Source organism: Toxorhynchites rutilus, chromosome 3 (assembly GCF_029784135.1).
Source record: "Toxorhynchites rutilus septentrionalis strain SRP chromosome 3, ASM2978413v1, whole genome shotgun sequence".
Classification (NCBI taxonomy): Eukaryota; Metazoa; Arthropoda; class Insecta; order Diptera; family Culicidae; genus Toxorhynchites; species Toxorhynchites rutilus.
This window is the reverse complement of record NC_073746.1, coordinates 226,093,168-226,111,120: the sequence shown is the minus strand read 5'-3', so window position 1 is coordinate 226,111,120 and position 17,953 is coordinate 226,093,168. Positions and strand designations below refer to the sequence as shown.

Here is a 17,953-nt window from a genome sequence, read left to right as displayed (position 1 = left end):
TAACGATGTAATTCTTCAAACATATCCAAAATCAGCATGCAACAACCTAACGGAATCCTACGTCAACTATGCGGTCGTGTCCCGACACAACCCTCCTGTGACTTTTTTTTTTATTAGAGAAGTTCTCCTGAAATTGTAAAACACATGGCATTAGCTTCTACTTTAGTTTTTGGACCCGCAGCTTTGGAGATGATATGTTTATGGTTTGAGGAGAAAAAAGGCTTGGTTTAGGTAGCTTGCCATCAACACTAATGAACAGTCAAAAGTGCAACGAAGTACTTCAGAATCATTAGAATCATAGAGGCTTCAGATTCTGGACTGGTCAGCTTGTTTACAAGATCAAAACACTATCATGAACTTATGAGGAGTGATCGTACGAATAGAATAAGTAGCTTACAAGCAGTATGAGTGATTTGAAGAGCTAAAACGAGTAGTATCTTCTGCGTAGATCGAGATACACACTACAACATGGCGCAGCTTGCTCAAAACCACCTCGAATGGGTTATTTGAACTGATTGAGAACTAAAGGTGACCTACGAATTGGAAACGTATTAATGTGAAATGGACGTTAATTTTGTAAAGGAGTGAGAGATTTTCCATCTCAAACTAAATTCCTTTTCCTTCGGTGGACTGTCCGTCTTACCCGACTTGATTAGTTCTTATTTTCATCAATATGTCTGGAGTAAAAATGAGAAAACCTCACCGCTGATTCGATGAACTGAAATAGAAGTGATGATAAAACATTCACGTAACGAAAAATACCACAAAAAATTACTTGTTAACAATGAGAACCTTATTTTCTGCAGATCAATCAGCTATTTGCAGATTACTTTTTTGTTTTTATCTACAATTTAAACAGGTGACCAGCTAGGTGTACAGAGTAAGTGTCAAAGGTATACACTGTATACACTGATACAGTGTATTGCAAGTTTGTACATCATTAAAATTAAAAATAAAATTTTAATTTATCAATTATACATAGTTGACTGGTTTTCCCATCCTGTCCGTCTTTCCCGACTTTCCCCTACATTGTCTGTTCTGTGGTTAAAAGTTCCACCCATCTTTTCACTGCGTCGTTATATTTTCTTTGATTAAACTCAATCACGTCAAAAATGCATGGCGCATAAATAATGGAAAACTCCTGGCAATGTGCTATAGTTAAGAAATAAGGCTGATATAATGGTCTTACAATAAACACAAAACCTAGTATGTTCAAACGTATAATTATACTCTACCAAGATTTTCGTGTTCGAATTTTGCCTTGTTCAACCTTTAGTATCAGTAAATGGAGATAAAATAATGAACTGTTATTCTAGCGAAATATTTCAGTGGTTGGTGCAGTATTTCAAAAATCTTTACAAAACGTGTGTGTACGCAATTTTACGTGCACAAGCTTAAACATTATAATCATAGCGGGCTATGTCGAACTCGAGAGAATACCTCCTCAGAGCCGACTGAAACCGTTGCATCATCTACACGTTATTTTATCTTTGACATCGTATTTTTCTCTAGTACAAACAATGCAACACAAGTCATAACTATCATTACACTCTGGCCCCACAGCGTCAGTAACCTGACCTCACTGTCAACTGCATTAAGTACGTTGGATAAGATTGAATTTCTTCGCACAATGCACCGTCGCCTCGTAGACACCACTATCAAGGGGGGGTATGGGGATATGAGGGGAAAAAACATCAACGGCTACGAGCTGACGACAGTGATTGCCTGCCCAGGTGGACAAATGTCGTGTGGCCGTTTCCAGTGGCAAAACTTCGCGCTGCTGCAATTGCATTACTTGTCGTGCCGCATAACAACACAACCGTCAACGTTAGACTGGGTATAAGGCTGTTGTAATTTCATTCTCCATTGTGCACGAATTACTACATCCACCGACATAGGCCACTGGAATTGATTCTGGCCGGAGTCAACGCTAGAAACGGCTCACGTTACGTAAAATCGTGTAGATGTGGAGTAATTTCAGCTGCACTTTGCGTTGGGCTTTTTTTTGTAACGCCTGTGTTTGACATTTAAAAACCATGGTCGCTATTATGGCTCGTGCGAATCCAACTCTCCGTCGGTATGACCTACTAAAAGCAAAAGGCGTTTTATTGTTACGGGATTTGAATTGGTTGCTGTTGAATTCCTTCATAATGGTTCGTTTCTTCCTGGTCAAGTGTTTGGTTTGTGTAGACGGCACGATTTTTATTAGGTACAGCAAAAAAAGCGAAGCAAATGTACGATTCATTTCAGATGGCTAGTAGCGATTGACCTTGATGGCCAGCTTGAAGCATAATCCAACAGACGGAGCACTAAAAGCGCACACAAATAGACTTTGCTCAACACTGTTCCGCTTTCGGTATGTGGCATAATGCTCGCAATAATAGTTTTCATAGTTGATCCATTGAGAAAATACACTTTGGAGCCATCGTCAAGAGAAGCAGCTTGGCAGTTCTTTTGTGTCCTGATGTTCAGTGCCAGGTCGTGTGGAACCTAGTAATCCAGCAAAGAGTCCCAGCAACCCTCAAGAGCATATCGTTCATGGATGGAGTGTGTCACTTGAGCTGGCTCGCATCTTGAAAAGTTTTCCATCTGCTCAAACGGTACCTAGCAGTAAGTAAGGTTAAATGCCGTGTAATTGTAACCTTAATGGTAATTGTAATGGTGGTCGTTAGTCTCTTGCAGGTCCTTTTTGTGAACAACGCAATGGGGACTGACAGCTGATCGATGCTAATAGAATTGTCGCCCTGGCGCCACTCGGGTCAAGTGTCCACTTGATCGAATTAGCATCCGTTTCGTTTCTTCCATGTCGACTCCATTGCCGCACACAGAAATAACTCTGAAATGATGGTGGGAAAAGAATACCCTTTCTCATAATGGCAATGATGTGATTCATGCCAATCTCGAATGACCCATTTCATCGTTCACAATTTCTCTGTTGTTGTTCAAATTCGCTTTAATCACTGCTTAGGTCGAACAGCTGATTGCTACGTATCATTACCACACATGGTTCGAATTGTTTATGACATTCGCACACACGCGTACGCACCCAAATCGCTCCTAATCCAAACCGGTTTTTGCCGGCTCGATTAAAAATTCAAACCCACAAAAACGGCCAGACTTCTCAGTTAGACTCAAAAACGAAAGGAAAAGTTTTCTCTACGTTTTTTTCCCAGTCGCCGCTTGATCCGTGCTTTCATTTGCGCTCTTTCGCTCCTCGTCCACTCGAACACAGATGGTGTTTCGGCTCGTGTTTTCCTCTCCACTTTTTTGTTGCTATTATTTGGAGTTACGTTTTCGGTCTAGCAAGACTAACTGACCCACTTTTTCAACTCGCCTTTCGAGCCGGACCGGACGGACGAAGAGTCATTATTCTCCATTCAAACTTAATCACATTAATTCTTCTCGATCCCTTACTTTTCAATTTTCTCAGGAAACGCAACAAGAGTACTGTTTCCTGTGCGTGACATATCAGCCGGGTTTAGTGCCTTGTTCTAGCGTCACCTATTCCAATGGGGTAAGGTTTTTTTGTATTAAAATTCACTTTCAATATTGCGGTGATTGTACGTTTCTCGAAACCTTCCTTCGAAATTGAATCCAATAATAAATCATATCAGTTTTGGGGAAATTCAATTCAATACAAGATTGAACATATACCAATAGCTTTTTAAACCTTGTGAATTCTCATGAAATATGGAAAACCATGTAGTAAAAGTAACATATCGTCATAATCTGTTATTGATTCGGAAAAATCGATTTTTGGTTAATCATCTCTTTTTCATCTAGCACTAATCTCACCTCGTACCTTATTGGTTACGTTATCGCCACTGCGCAAAGCTAAAATCATCCCCTAATCATCGAACCATTCATGCTCAAATTACAAAAAATAGGAAAATGTTAAGTACCTTTACGACCTACTACCAGAGATGCCAACCATTCTGATTTCCCAGACTATTTGGCCATTCCCCTGATAACCCGACAAACATTCAATTTTACCTGATTTTTCTTAAATGATCCTGATTTTTCTTGATTTTTGTACTTTCTACTTTATCATCCGTAATAAATATACTGGGATTCCAGTTTCCCTGTAAAAAAGCCTACATAAAAATCTCTCCGGTCGGCACTTATATAATACTTACTCTTTTATTGGTTTATCTATTCCATCTATTTCGAAACGATTCGTGTTATCACGGGTGCAGTATCGTAATTCAATAAAACTTGAAGTTGACATGACAGAAAGATACTCTATAAAATTAGCACACTCGATGGCAGTTTCGAATCAGTATGTTTTGAATGAAAATAATTATTTGACGGTTTTTTAATGTTTCAAATACGTAGTTCTGTTAGATTGTAAAATTAGTTACAACCATCTGTTTTAAGTCAAATATGCGCCGTTTTGTTCGATGACTTGTTCCCAACGAGATGCCAACTTCATAATATCCCTGTTATAGGAGCTCGCTTCCTTATTGGCAAAAAACTCGGATAGCCAATTTTCACAGGCCTCTTTTGTGGCTAACTTCTGACTACCTAGCTCGTTCGCCATGGACAAAAACAGGTGGTAGTCACTTGGTGCAAGGTCCGGACTATACGGCGGATGCAAAAGAACCTCCCATCCGAGCTCCCGGAGCTTCTGGCGCGTCACCAAAGAAGTGTGTGGCCTGGCGTTGTCCTGATGGAAGACAATGCGGCCTCTGTTTATCAAAGATGGCCTCTTCTTCATGAGTGCTACCTTCAAGCGGTCCAGTTGTTGGCAGTACAGGTCCGAATTGAGCGTTTGGCCATAGGGAAGCAGCTCATAATAGATTATTCCTTGACAATCCCACCAAACACACAGCAGAACCTTCCTGGCCGTTAAAGAGGACTTGGCCACCGTCTGAGCCGCTTCAGCGGGCTTCGACCACGACCGTTTGCGCTTCACGTTGTCGTAAGTGACCCACTTTTCATCGCCAGTCACCATCCGCTTCAGAAACGGGTCGATTTTGTTGCGATTCACATGCGTCGATACGGTAAAAGATGTTTTTTGCGTCAACTTGTGTGGCACCCATACATCTAGCTTCTTTGTGAATCCAAGCTTCTTCAAATGGTTAATAACGGTTTGATGACTTATCCCCAGCTCTTGGCCGATGCTTCGGCTGCTACTATGCCGGTCTTTCTCGGCTAATTCAGCGATTTTGTCGCAATTTTCGACGACAGGCCTTCCGGAGCGTGGCGCATCTTCGACGACCTCTACACCAGAACGAAAACGTTGAAACCATCGTTGTGCGGTGGAAATGGAAACTGTATCGGGTCCATAAACTGCACAAATTTTATTGGCAGCTTGAGATGCATTTTTGCCTTTGTCATAGTAGTACTGTAAAATAAGTCGGATTTTCTCTTTATTTTGCTCCATATTTGCGACACTATAACTCACGAACGACTTAACCAAACAAAACACTGTCAAGGACTTATAGTTGGAAATACCTTTCCAACAAGCTATAGTATGACTCGATACAATGAATACAACTAGAACTACGCGCTTACAACGACACATCGCGGAAATACCGCAGGACTTTTTTGACAGCCTAATATAAGTATAGATGATTAAAAACAATTATAATGGGTTGTATCTGGGACACGACCGCAAGTTTCGACGTTGAACTACGGAATTATACGACGTAGAATTACGGAATGCATCGAAATTTTTGTAATATCTTTTTGGCTATTTAATTTTTTATTACTTCAGTAGACTCGAAAGAGTCGAGTAGAGTCGAAAGCTATCACCACTTCTCGTTTATTTGGTTAAACTCGCATTAGACTTTCTCCTTCCCACTCAGATATCGATCACAAACTATGAACCCTTTTGCTCCTATATTCCGCTTGAGATGTGGTCCAACCTCACAACATGTAACAGTAAGGTTACCCTGCTGGAATTTGAAAGCATACTTCCATGAAATATACGTTTATCTAAATAAATGCAGTGTATATCTATATTCCAAAATTCTGCATACTCTTCCATATCCGCACTAGCACAAAAAATTCTCGTATGCTGCTCTTCTTTGTCGTAGCACACCTCGATACAGAGGGCTTCCTCTCCTTGTATCGAGCTGTGTGTGTGGTCCTTTGTGGAAAGAAACTCTATTCCATACTCCTCCTCCACCCAACAAGAAAACAATCCTCTCCCGCTCGACGCTCTGCGGCAACCATGTTGCTACGATGACCACCAAACGAGAAGTGGTGTGAAAACGGATAGAAAGGAATGTATCAGTTGCTCGTTATTGACAGCTCTGTTCGGGAATGCACACAAATCGGCAGAACAAATGTATTGGAAAATGAGAATGCTTCCAGTTTTCATTAATTTAAAATATTTAGGCACTAGAGGATTGTACTTTATAGTATATCAAACGAATCTTAGAGAATTTGCGAATCCATTGGTGTGCAAAGTATCAGAATTTGTTTGCTGTGAAAATAGTTATTAACGTTAATTTTATTTCACAAAAACGTGACCTGTTTTCTGATTTGGCACCCTTCCTGAAAGACGTAGTTCTATTCCAAAAAACCGTACAAGAGTATGTAATTTCCTTATACTTATTGAACCTATTCAAAATTTGAACTGCGTTCCTGGATGATGCTTCGCAGTTGATCGCGAAGCTAAATTCATTTATAAAATCGTTTTGATGTGTAGGTTGCACACCATTTGCCCAAATAACTCGATGGATAGCATTTCCATCTGCGACTCGCTCCATAAAATCAACGAAAAACAGTTTCGAAGCAAATCGTGACGTGTGTGAAAATCGATCATTCACGACCATGTTGAGCCTTAAACTACTTGGGGTAAGAGAAATCAACCACCGTTAGCTAACCCCAAAACTGGTCTTCACTCCTAGAAAGAAATCATTCTATATGTATGATGGGATTGGAAAGGGATTTTGTATTATGAGCTCCTACCAAACAAACAGTCGATAAATTACCACAAATACTGCTCGCTCCTGGTCAAATGAAAGGCAGCAATCCAGGACAAATTTCCAGAATTAGTCAAAGTGATAGGTGGCGTACTTCACCAAGGTAACGGCAAACTTCATGTCTCATTGACAACACGACAAACTATATTGAAGTGTGGCTAATCCACCAGCTAAACTAACCCGATATTGCACCTTCAGATTATCACAGTTTCAGGTCCCTGCCAAATTCTCTTAAGGACAAAAACTTCGAATCTATGGACAGCCTAAAAATACCTTCTTAGTTTTCGACGAAAAGGCGAACATATTCTGGGATGATATATTCTTGAGGTTGCGTGAAATATGGCGAAACAAAACCGATTCTTTTTTCCCAAAAATCGGCACGAATTTTCCGGGCATCCCAGCTATCTTGATTTCTCGAACATTATAGTTGGCAACTCTGCATACTACCCATTTTAAATTGATTTTACATTAGCGGCTATAATATAACAGTGGAACAGGTAAGTCAGAAAGTCTTGAGGAAAAACTCGAAAATAGTGACAAAAATTGATTTATTTTAAAATCTCATCTTGCAGACCAAGAACCTAAATCGCTTCGTAAAGCACAAAAAATTAGAAGGGTAGTATCAGAGACACGACCGCATTTTAAACGTAGGATTACGACATTATTTTATACAATTTCCCAGTTTATTACTTCTGGTATCTGGTGTCTCAAAAAGAAACAAAATTTAATAATTATAGGCCCTGTAGTTTTATCGCAACTCTTTCGTACTTAAAAAATCAAACTTTAAAATTTTCAAATAAACTCTAAGTCTTAACTAGGGCTGTTGATTGTTCTTTGGCTAGAGTGATAATGGAATATAACTCGCAAATGACCTATTTTATACTCCCGCGCAAACGATTTATAATAGCAAGCAGCAAACTCATATTTTGTTGCGCTAATATCCTCTTGTTTCCTTTTTGCTTTCGTATAATAGCACATCGGCACACGAAGTACTGAGCAGCGCAAATGTTTCACACAGAGGAAAATCTACAAAAAACCAAATTTAAAACTTTAGGTCTTCGTTTTTGCTCACTGGCTGTAGCAATAGCCGAATACAAATCGTGAATGACATCTTTTCTACCCTCGTCCAGGGGCGTAGTGAACGGGGGGCGAGGGTGACACCCGTGGTTGCCACACGTACAGATTTATCTGGAAAAGTACAGATTTTTTCGATTTTATTGGTACAGCTTCTATACGGTACACTCATACCTCGCTTTACGGTCTAGATAGGTTCCGCGAAATTTGGCCGCAAAGCGAAAAGCCATATAAGGAATCAATTAGTATAATACAAAATCATACAAATTCAATCGGATCGGATCCAAACATGTGAAATATGTAACATGTTTTATCATTCAAATTGCATTTAAAAAAATCGTTTAAATAAAAAATACCTACGAACCAAGTACATACATTTGTGCATAAAATTAGTTCCCAACGTGACTGATTATTTTACATTTATTACATTTATTACAAAAATACATATTAAAATATGTACTTACATACCAAAAATGTCTCTCATTGTTTCCTATTTTTCTAGGTAAAACACTCACAGACAACCTAAACCACACACTGAATAAAGCTCGTAAACAAGAGGAAATATAAAAGAGTTTGCATGTAGATATATCGACATCGAAAAAATAATTTTTGCTTTGCAGCTATAGCGACACATTTTAGGCCGTAAATCTAAAACGTGTCTTTATTGAAAAGGGCCGTTATAGCGAAATGCCGTATGAAGAGCGGCCGTGTAGCGAGGTATGGGTGTACAGATAACAGAATTTTGTAAAAAAAAACTAGAAGTGGATTGTATCTTTGATATAACCGCTAAGTGGACGTAGGACTAACGTTGACTTGGAAATAAGTAAGTAACAAGCAAATAAATCTTAGACATTTCATCTTTCGAATAAAGTGACAGTCATACCACTTCGTTTAGCCGGGAAAGAATTATGAACGCTCGTAGGGGGAATCGATTCCGCCTCGGAAATACCCAGCGCAAATAGTACCCACTTCCCAAGCCCTGACAGTTGGAATCATCGTTGATCCGGGACAGGATTTTTAACACTTGAGAAGGAATGGAATCCTCGGAATTACACAGTAAAAATAAGACCCCCTACCCAGCAATTCCAACTTCTCAATAACGACGATCGATTGCAGCATTCGTAAACAAATATTGATATGTAATATGATATCCACATCGATAATAACCACTACACCATATCATATCGTGTTAATTAATAAATTATTAATGATTATTAATGCTCAAAAGAGGAATCAAGTCCTCCGAGGAAATACCCAGCGCAAATTAGAATCGACTATCGATTGCTTCATTCCTACACAAATCATTTTATAACGCAACTTTCATCGAAGTGATTTCTTCGATATGGTTAAATATCCACTATCATATATTTCGTATTCTTCATTATCAAATCCATAGTCATCGGTATCGGAATTATCATCGGCACCACGATTTTCGCTTAAATGCTCCTTTCAGTTCGGTCTCCATAAACTTTTCTGAACTCTAAACCATCAAATTTGGAACCCCGAAAAAGGCTGTTGATTATACGCTAAGCTAATAGCACGCTCTCCTCGGATACGATGGGCTAGCTGGATGTCCTTGGGCATGATGTGACGCGCTTTGCGTGGATAGCACACAAATTGGCATCCTCGAATAGGCTTCCTGCAGTGCGGAATAACCGCGGAGCCTTGGAAGCGCAAGTCGGGTTTGAAGACCTGGTCAATTTCACGAACTAGCGGATCATCAATCCGGCTGACTTCTGATAATGACGAATTTCACGCAAAGCGACTGTTTCCGGTCGGTAGCGATGTTGCATCCTCACTCCTGCTGCGGCTGAAGCGCTTTGCCGAGCTGCTTTCGTGGTGCCTTGCCACCGGTAGGTTAACGAGCTGTCTGCTTGGTCCCAATGAAACGAGTCCTCGTGGTACGAGAGTAGAGGTAGAAATGAACGAAAGCAAAGGAAGCGTCATGATTTATATCCATCCGTTCGGTTCAACTGCTGAAGAGAAATGGAATTGGAAAAGAAGCCTATAATGCATAGGCGTCTGAGTGCGATCGTCCTCATCTCACATCGCCGCATCAACTGAATGGATATCCAGAGCGTATGTGAGTTTATATACGGTTTCAATGACCTGTTTTCTAAGCAATTTCAAAGCTATTGAAACAAGTTTTCGGGTCAACAATTAGCAATCATATAGCTCGTAGACATTTTGTCTTTCGAATGAAATGATTATCATACCACTCCGTTCAGCCGGAAAAGAGGTATTAACGTTCAAAACCTTACTGTTCAACGTCACTCTTTCGTTTTGAAACTTTGGACTCACACCCCGGTACAGGAATGAAAGACGCAGTCCTACGTCAAAAATGTGAAGTCGTGTTTCCGAGGCACGAGCGCATAGTTGACGTAGGATTACGTTGCGATATTGGCAGCATGATGATTTTGAATATCTCTGAAAAAAAACACGCCACAGTCGCAGTCGACTACCGTTGGCAGTTGCTCACCGCTACTGATCTCAACCTTGCTTGCTTGCTTCTTTGTTCTTGAGAGGTTTCAATCTTTGCAGTTTATTCCCCTCTAATTTCAACCTTCCCGTGACTGTCTCTTTTGTATTGTTTCGCTCTTATTGTCAGTAACGAACTTGACACATTGCTCGATTGGGTTATCCATGTTAGGGGAACGCCTTGCGGTCTGCACAAATGTATGGGAATTTAGAAACTCACATTTTAATGTTATTCCAACAAACTAATCATTGAAAAAAGGATTTTTGATTTTATTTGCAATAGATTGTGAAGGGTCCGAATCGATTGGTGCAAATGTCTCGTAAATCCATCATGACTGAACAATAAGCTCCCAAAATAGGACATTTTTCGAGATATGACCGATATTGAACCCTTTGAATACAGTAGTGTGCTCCGTCGGAGTGCTACCGCTGTACGGAGCACTGCGCCGAAAAGTATGCATATCGCGCTGGTGTGATCAATGGGCAATATCACCCTGATGTCGTCTAAAGACGATGCTCGTAGAGAAAGGTTTAAATTCAATTCTGAGGAGAGAGAAATACTACATCTTAAGCTCCGGTCTTCAGTAACTTATGGCAACGGGCAAAAGTATAACAGATGTCATTTTCGATTTCTATTTCAGCGTTGCTCTAGCCAGTGAACATTCAACAGCTTATACTGGCGCCAGAGTCAATGTTTAAATTTAAAAATTGTCATTCTTGAAGACTACGAGGGAACTGCTACAAAATCGGGTCTTTTTCAGGGGCGACAAAAATTTCTACCAAAGAGATAATTGTTCAGTTTCATTTCGATTATCTGGTAACTTTAACAGGTAGCCATTGGAATAAAATAATATTCTATTGTAAATCGGAAAGTATATTGAGAGTTATCGTTTTAAAACAAACCAAAAATAAACTAGTGTATTTTTTTCTAATGCCACGAAAATTGAAAAAATATTATTATATTACCATAATCCCGGCGGGGTACCAATCAAACAGATTGATTAATAAGGTGAAGAAAATTAGAAAACCATCATTAGCGCGGCTTCCAACCATATTTCAGAGAGATGTCATTAGTGTACCCGTCGATCAGCGTCTTATTAAGGACGGAATAAAAATCATAGCTACAAAACCATCCATCATGAGTGCCAAAGCAGAATGTGTTGGGATCTCGAAACTACAAGATATACTAGACCGATGTTTCAAAACGAACCGCACTAGTTTATTGCTGGATTTACGGGGTGGGATGCGACTGCGCAATTGGATCATCGAACTTAGTGCAATTATTTCCACGATTTCAAATTAATAAATCACTCATTCAGTTGCATTTTATCTAGTTTCAAAGGCAACACACACCTCATTTATTTCTTTTAAAATTTTGACAAATCCAAAGCAGCACACTTTCCTTTCTTTCGCTTTTTTTTCTTCAAAGTAATAACAAAACAAAAATTGTTAACTCTTCAAGCCGCAGACATAGGACACGGTATCGGATGACGCATTCGTAGATGTTTGGATTCGGTCAATCACAGCAATAATTGCGCTTGATCAGGCGAACGCACGACGAACGGAGCGGAGTAACACGACCACCACCAACCACTCACTACACGATCAACTCGTTCAGTTTGGTACTACCGAACACAACCAACCTGCGGCGCAGCCGATCGCGAACTGCCCCCGGCTAAAGAGGCGAACCGAAAATTTTACACCAATCCTCTTACAGCAATGCTAATCAACCATCATCGACAGTTTCGCAGAGGCCGGAAACTATCGCGCGAATCACCCTCGGCGCGTTGGCGCTGATGTAATCATCGCCGCCTATTTTCGCGGTCGGATTTCGAGACGACAGAAAGACCGATAACAAATCCGATTGGTGCCATCTTACCGTGCAAGGTTGCGCTCATGTTTTTCTGTTGTATGCTCTTCTTAAATGTTTAATGGATGACCGTGGATATTCCGGGGCTGCAAAGTGAACGGCTTGGCCTCGTGGCTTTTATTCGATGTAATTATGGAATAATGCATAAATGAAGATATTTTCAAGTTTGGTGGACCGATCTGAATCTGAAAACTAGCTATTCGTCCATTACTCGTGTCATATTTGGTATCGCTTTTAAAGCATCTGTCACGTGTACTGTCGTCATGACTTAGTATGCCACTGGGGGATATGATATTGAACATCATTTTGATAAGAGGAAATGTCATATCACATTATATCTTCAATCGGGTTAATCGACAATTATTGTAACACTTTCAAACTTGCGTATTTATTCGTACTTGAACGAAATTAACCAAATTTTGTATATTTGTTTATACCAGAAGCGACTGTACAAGCTCTGAGGATGGGCTAATGTCGAGCATTCTATTCAAACTTACTCTAAAATTTAACCATCGTATATAAGCTGAAATAAATACATACATGTAATATGGAGGAAACCAAAATATTTATTACTCTATCTTTCAAATTGGAATAAAATGACAGATAATGTATTGTTTTGTGTAGCATTCGTCGATATATCACTATGGAGAGATTTAGCCGCAGTGGCACTTAACGATTTAGGTTTATTATCAAACCAAGTCTTCTAAGAGCAACTATTTAGTCTAATCATGCTACTCATCATGTTATTGTTGGGGATTTGAAATGTATAGGAATGAGGGCATTTCAAGGTTTGATCTTCTTCGGCTCTATGGAACTCAAAAGATCTGCTTAGGGTAAATGGAAGCGTTCTCAGGTTGGAGGTGGTTGGACAAGGTTAAATCAACAGGCACATCTAGAAACCCCACACCCAAAAGGAAACATTACTGTTTCGGGATCATTGCGCTTTCAACCTGGTCAAATCGCCACAGCAGATACCTTGTATGAAGAAATCGATAAAAAAAATATGAGTATTTATAGAAGCTGGAACTGAGCAATAATTAGGATCGATACCATTGCACGGCAATACCCAATCACATGCCGAATAAACCATAGTGCAAAGGTGTTAATACTTCGCAGGCCTTCGCCAAACAGATTCTTTAATTGAATTTGATGTATTTGTACTGATAAAAATGTTGATTTTGACTAACGTTGACAGATCATTAAAATGATTTAGGAGTTCGTTCACGCAAAGACACATAGCCGTCAAGTCGCTAATGGATGACCCTTTACTTGTCAAATATCTTGCCAGACAGATTATCTATTGTGACGCACAAGTTATCCATAATATGCTTTCGTCTAATGAGACTAAAAAAATAAAAATTCATCAATTCGTGCAAAAGTTACAAGATCACGAATAGATGTGTGGGGCGGACTCGATTATATATAGTCTCCGATTTCGTTTCACTGTATATAATCAAATCCTGTATATATTGGGTAAAAAAATGTTTTTTTCCATTTCTTATATATATATATATATTTCGTTTTTTGAATAAAAAAGAAAACAAATCTTTTTTGATTCTTCCCCGTAAAGTCATAATTCATAATTCATAAGAATATTCATTGATGAAAAACATCATTTTACGCATATGTTCGAGTTTCAACAATGACAAAGTTATTGAACTTTTTCTCTGTTTTGTGCTCTGTTTGCCTCTAACTGACTCTACTTCAACAAGTATGCTACGTAGGACGATTATGTGGCTTCCGTTTGAAAGATGAGAAAATAAAGGACACAGTTGTGAAACTTCCAAATTAGTGGATTTAAGTAATTGGGTTTTTTTACATTTGAATAAATTTTAATGTTTCTATCGATTGAAGCTCTCTTACCGCTCTACAATTCATCCCTTCACACAAATCATTTTTAATTTCGCTGCAATATCATATAAAACAATTTCTGGTGATATTTCAACTAGAAACTATTAAAACCCCGATTTTTACTCCACTGTACGTATCGATCATCTGAATCGGTTCAGCAGCTCAAAAGTTATAATTTTTTCAAAAATGTTATTTTTGGACAAAAGTGGAAAAAATGTTTTTCTGGACCACTCTAAATCGAAATGGCCGTCCCAACAAAAAAATAAAAAAATACGTGTCTAATATTTTGCGAAAAGATACAAAACTACTTTCCACAAAAAAACTATATCGGTTTGGGATGGAATGGTTGTATATGGATGCTTTCAAAGTGAATATTAAGGACATCGACATCCAAATCTAATGATAACTTACGATAACATCACAAACTGATGCTTAACATCAACAAAACATGAACCACAAGCAAGTTCTTATAAGATTGATACCGAAACGATTGAATGCCACACAAAATAATGCGTTGCACAGTTGTAAGCCTCATCTCAGAAAAAACGCGAGCGCCATTCAAACGACCGCATTGTTGACATAGAACTATGAACTTGTTTTATTCATTTCATTCATTTTCATTTGGAATGAAAATAAGTCACAGACGTGAATTTTAATGGCCTTGAAAATAGATTACATGTATTTTTTTTGTAAAAAAGTGAAATAACATCCTCGCGAGAACAATACACAAACTGGGGATATGTCTTAAATTACTTCCTAGGTGCACGCATTGCATTCGTATGTATCTTTGCACATGTACATGTCAAAGAATGCATTCGAATAATCTCTACTGAACAAGAAGCAACTCGAAGGGTCACTCGTCTTTAGCCTTGAAAAAAGAACAATCAGATTAGCACAATCAATTCTCAAATGTCACACATAGCGGCTTACCCGCATCACTCATCACGGCGGTATTTTTCGTGGTTGATACACTCGGGCGATTATCACCATTACCACCACAATTATTGATCTACATATCTAATAAACAATACACAACATTACAGTAAACTCTTAGAAAAACCTCCGACAAGACATGAACACATCAACAATGTGTGCGTGTGATGCGAAAAGACACAAACAAATTTTATATACAAACACGCATCTGCATCGGATTTGGAATCACATCACAACTGTCATCCTTTAAAGCGATTTTGCTCAGGAACTTCACGTTAGGCAAAAGTTTCTGTTCCTAGTCTTCATTTCACGGTGAAAACAAAATGAAGTGCCTCCGTGATGACAACGGTACGATGTCGACATCTGGATACGAAATTAGTATTACACTAAAACTTACCATATAAAATTATCTTCAGATACAATTTTTCTATGAGATTATTTTACTACATGTAGAAAACAAAGTTTTCCATTCACATTGAACACCAATTTTATACGGAGAGGTTAATTTTCATTCATAATTTCTATTTGGAAGGTGTTCATTCTGCCTGAAAACTCATTTCTATTTTTGGCGTTTCACTAACTCGTAAAACGTAATTCAATGGCGTGCCGTTCATTTCGTTTTCAGCGTGAAATGTAAACGGGAATAAGGACTTATTTATTATTTTTATTTTGTTCAAAATAATAAGAAAAACTTGGTTTATCCTCTCGCAAAACTGACTACTCCAATGTACCACCAGGTCTTTATAATCTTTTTAGTCAACTGTATGAAAATCGATGTTCATAATAACCCCAAACTGCCATCCAAAGTATCCTCCATGCTTTGAAATGAATATGAATTGATAAATGAAAAAAATGTATTCGGCTTATCGTGTTAATCATAGCTACATTGTCAATGTTATTTCCGCTTTGAATCTGATTAGTTATATTCAAAGTTAGAAAATATTGAATGTAATAAATTTTGATCATGTAGAAAATGGCTTAAAATCAAGATTGTTTTAGCATATCAGGCAAGGCAAGTCTGTATATTAGGAAAAGTGCCAAAAGTGGAAAAGTGTGTCTCGTCAATCCAGAAAAAATCAGAAACGTTGGCATCATAGCGTACGTAGTGCATTCTGCAAAAATAAACCGGGAATTTGAGTTTTTGAAGAAAATGTTTTATTCACAATCTAAATTTATACTATCGCATTTAAAATAGGCCCCTCTGAAGCAATACACTTTTTCCAACGAACAATCCAGTCATTGACACTCTTTTTAAAGCTGTATTCATGTCTTGCCTGCAGATCACGCAGAAAATTCTTTTATATGAGGGGCTTAGAATGAAAGGGGTGTAAGTGATTTGATCGATTTCTCTTCATCAGCTTTCTTTTCAATTAATAACTCTACTGCAACGTTCCAATTTGAGTTTGCTATAGAATCCGATAGAGGAGGTTCTGACCTATTTTCCACATTGTCAAATACAGCTGGGAATAAGTTTGCAGCTAAGTTATGATCAAAAGAGAGAGTCGATTTAGAGAAATCAATGATATCACTTACACCCCTTTCATTTTTATCCCCTCATATGTCCTCGGTGCTGTCAAAATGGGTCCCACGAAGCGATAATTTGAGTTCGGAAATAAGAAAAAGTCACACCTGTGCGGTACACCAATGACGATGTTACTACTGTCATACATTGAATCGGTGCGTTACTATCACCGATGTCATTTGTGGCTTCCGCAGCATAAGCCTCTTCGTCGTCCGGCAGTGAACGCAGTAAGACGCAGTAAGTCCTTCTCGAATAAACGATAGAGCGTTGGGTGATTCCTTGGCTCCGGGATATTCACATTGGTGATCCTGCCAGGATCCATTTCCATCAGAAATTGAACAGCAGCTTCTTTTTTATTATTGCCGCTGAGGAATCACCCATCGCATCGAGGAAAATTTTATAATTTGTGAAAGTGATGAATCATAGGCTGAAAAAAAGAAAACGGCGACCGTATATCAGCAGGTGCGAAAAAAGCAGAACGGACACAAATTATCTCTATTTATATTTCGGTAGCGGTACGGGATGGCCGCAATTCATGTCCTGGTAGCGGATCGAGATGTCCACGTTGGTGGTCGATGGTGGTTTAAAAATCTTAAAATATTTATTGATGGTAAGACTTTAGGTGGCGCCTTAAGACGGCCACTTGTTTGGTTTTATAGCGAACAGGAAAGGCCGCAGTTCAGATTACGGTGATGGTTCGGGATGACCTACCTGTTCGTGGACGTGGTCGGTAGATACCACGATTTGGACTAGGGTAGCGGATCGAGATGACCGTGTATTTTCCTTTGTAGTGGATAAAATTACCGGAATTCGGATAGCTGTGGCAGCTCGGGATGACTGCCTGAATATTTACACGTGGACAGGGGATACCACGATTTTGATTTTGGTAGCGGATCAAGATGACCGCAAAAGTTCTAAGTCGGAAGTCAATGCAATCTCGGTTTGACTCTAAACTGAATTTGAATCGATAAAAAGATGATAAAGTTGGCAATAACAAAATAATAGGATATTTTATCTCTAGTATTATTCGTAGGTTTGAAACATTCGAAGTTCGAATCGAAAACCGGAAATATTTAGTGGTGGAAAATATGTGCGGGCTCCGGAATTCAACAGCGATTCGGAAGACTCCGATATTTCTTACAATGGATGGGTACCTGATAGAACCAATATCAATGTAGATACGGATGACAACAAATCACATTCCTCGGAGTTAAGTCTGGAGACACATTCGAAGAAAACGCTGAAATGCCAAAGGAAGGAAACAATGACACGAGCGGTGGTAGTGATGCT

At 39.0% G+C, this 17,953-nt stretch overlaps 1 protein-coding gene across 4 annotated transcripts in view; it reads right to left on the bottom strand.

Moving 5' to 3' along the window:
- Window positions 1-17,953, bottom strand: part of LOC129774661 (furin-like protease 2) — a 698,121-nt gene that overhangs the window by 474,040 nt on the left and 206,128 nt on the right. The gene's annotated exons all lie outside the window — the stretch shown is intronic.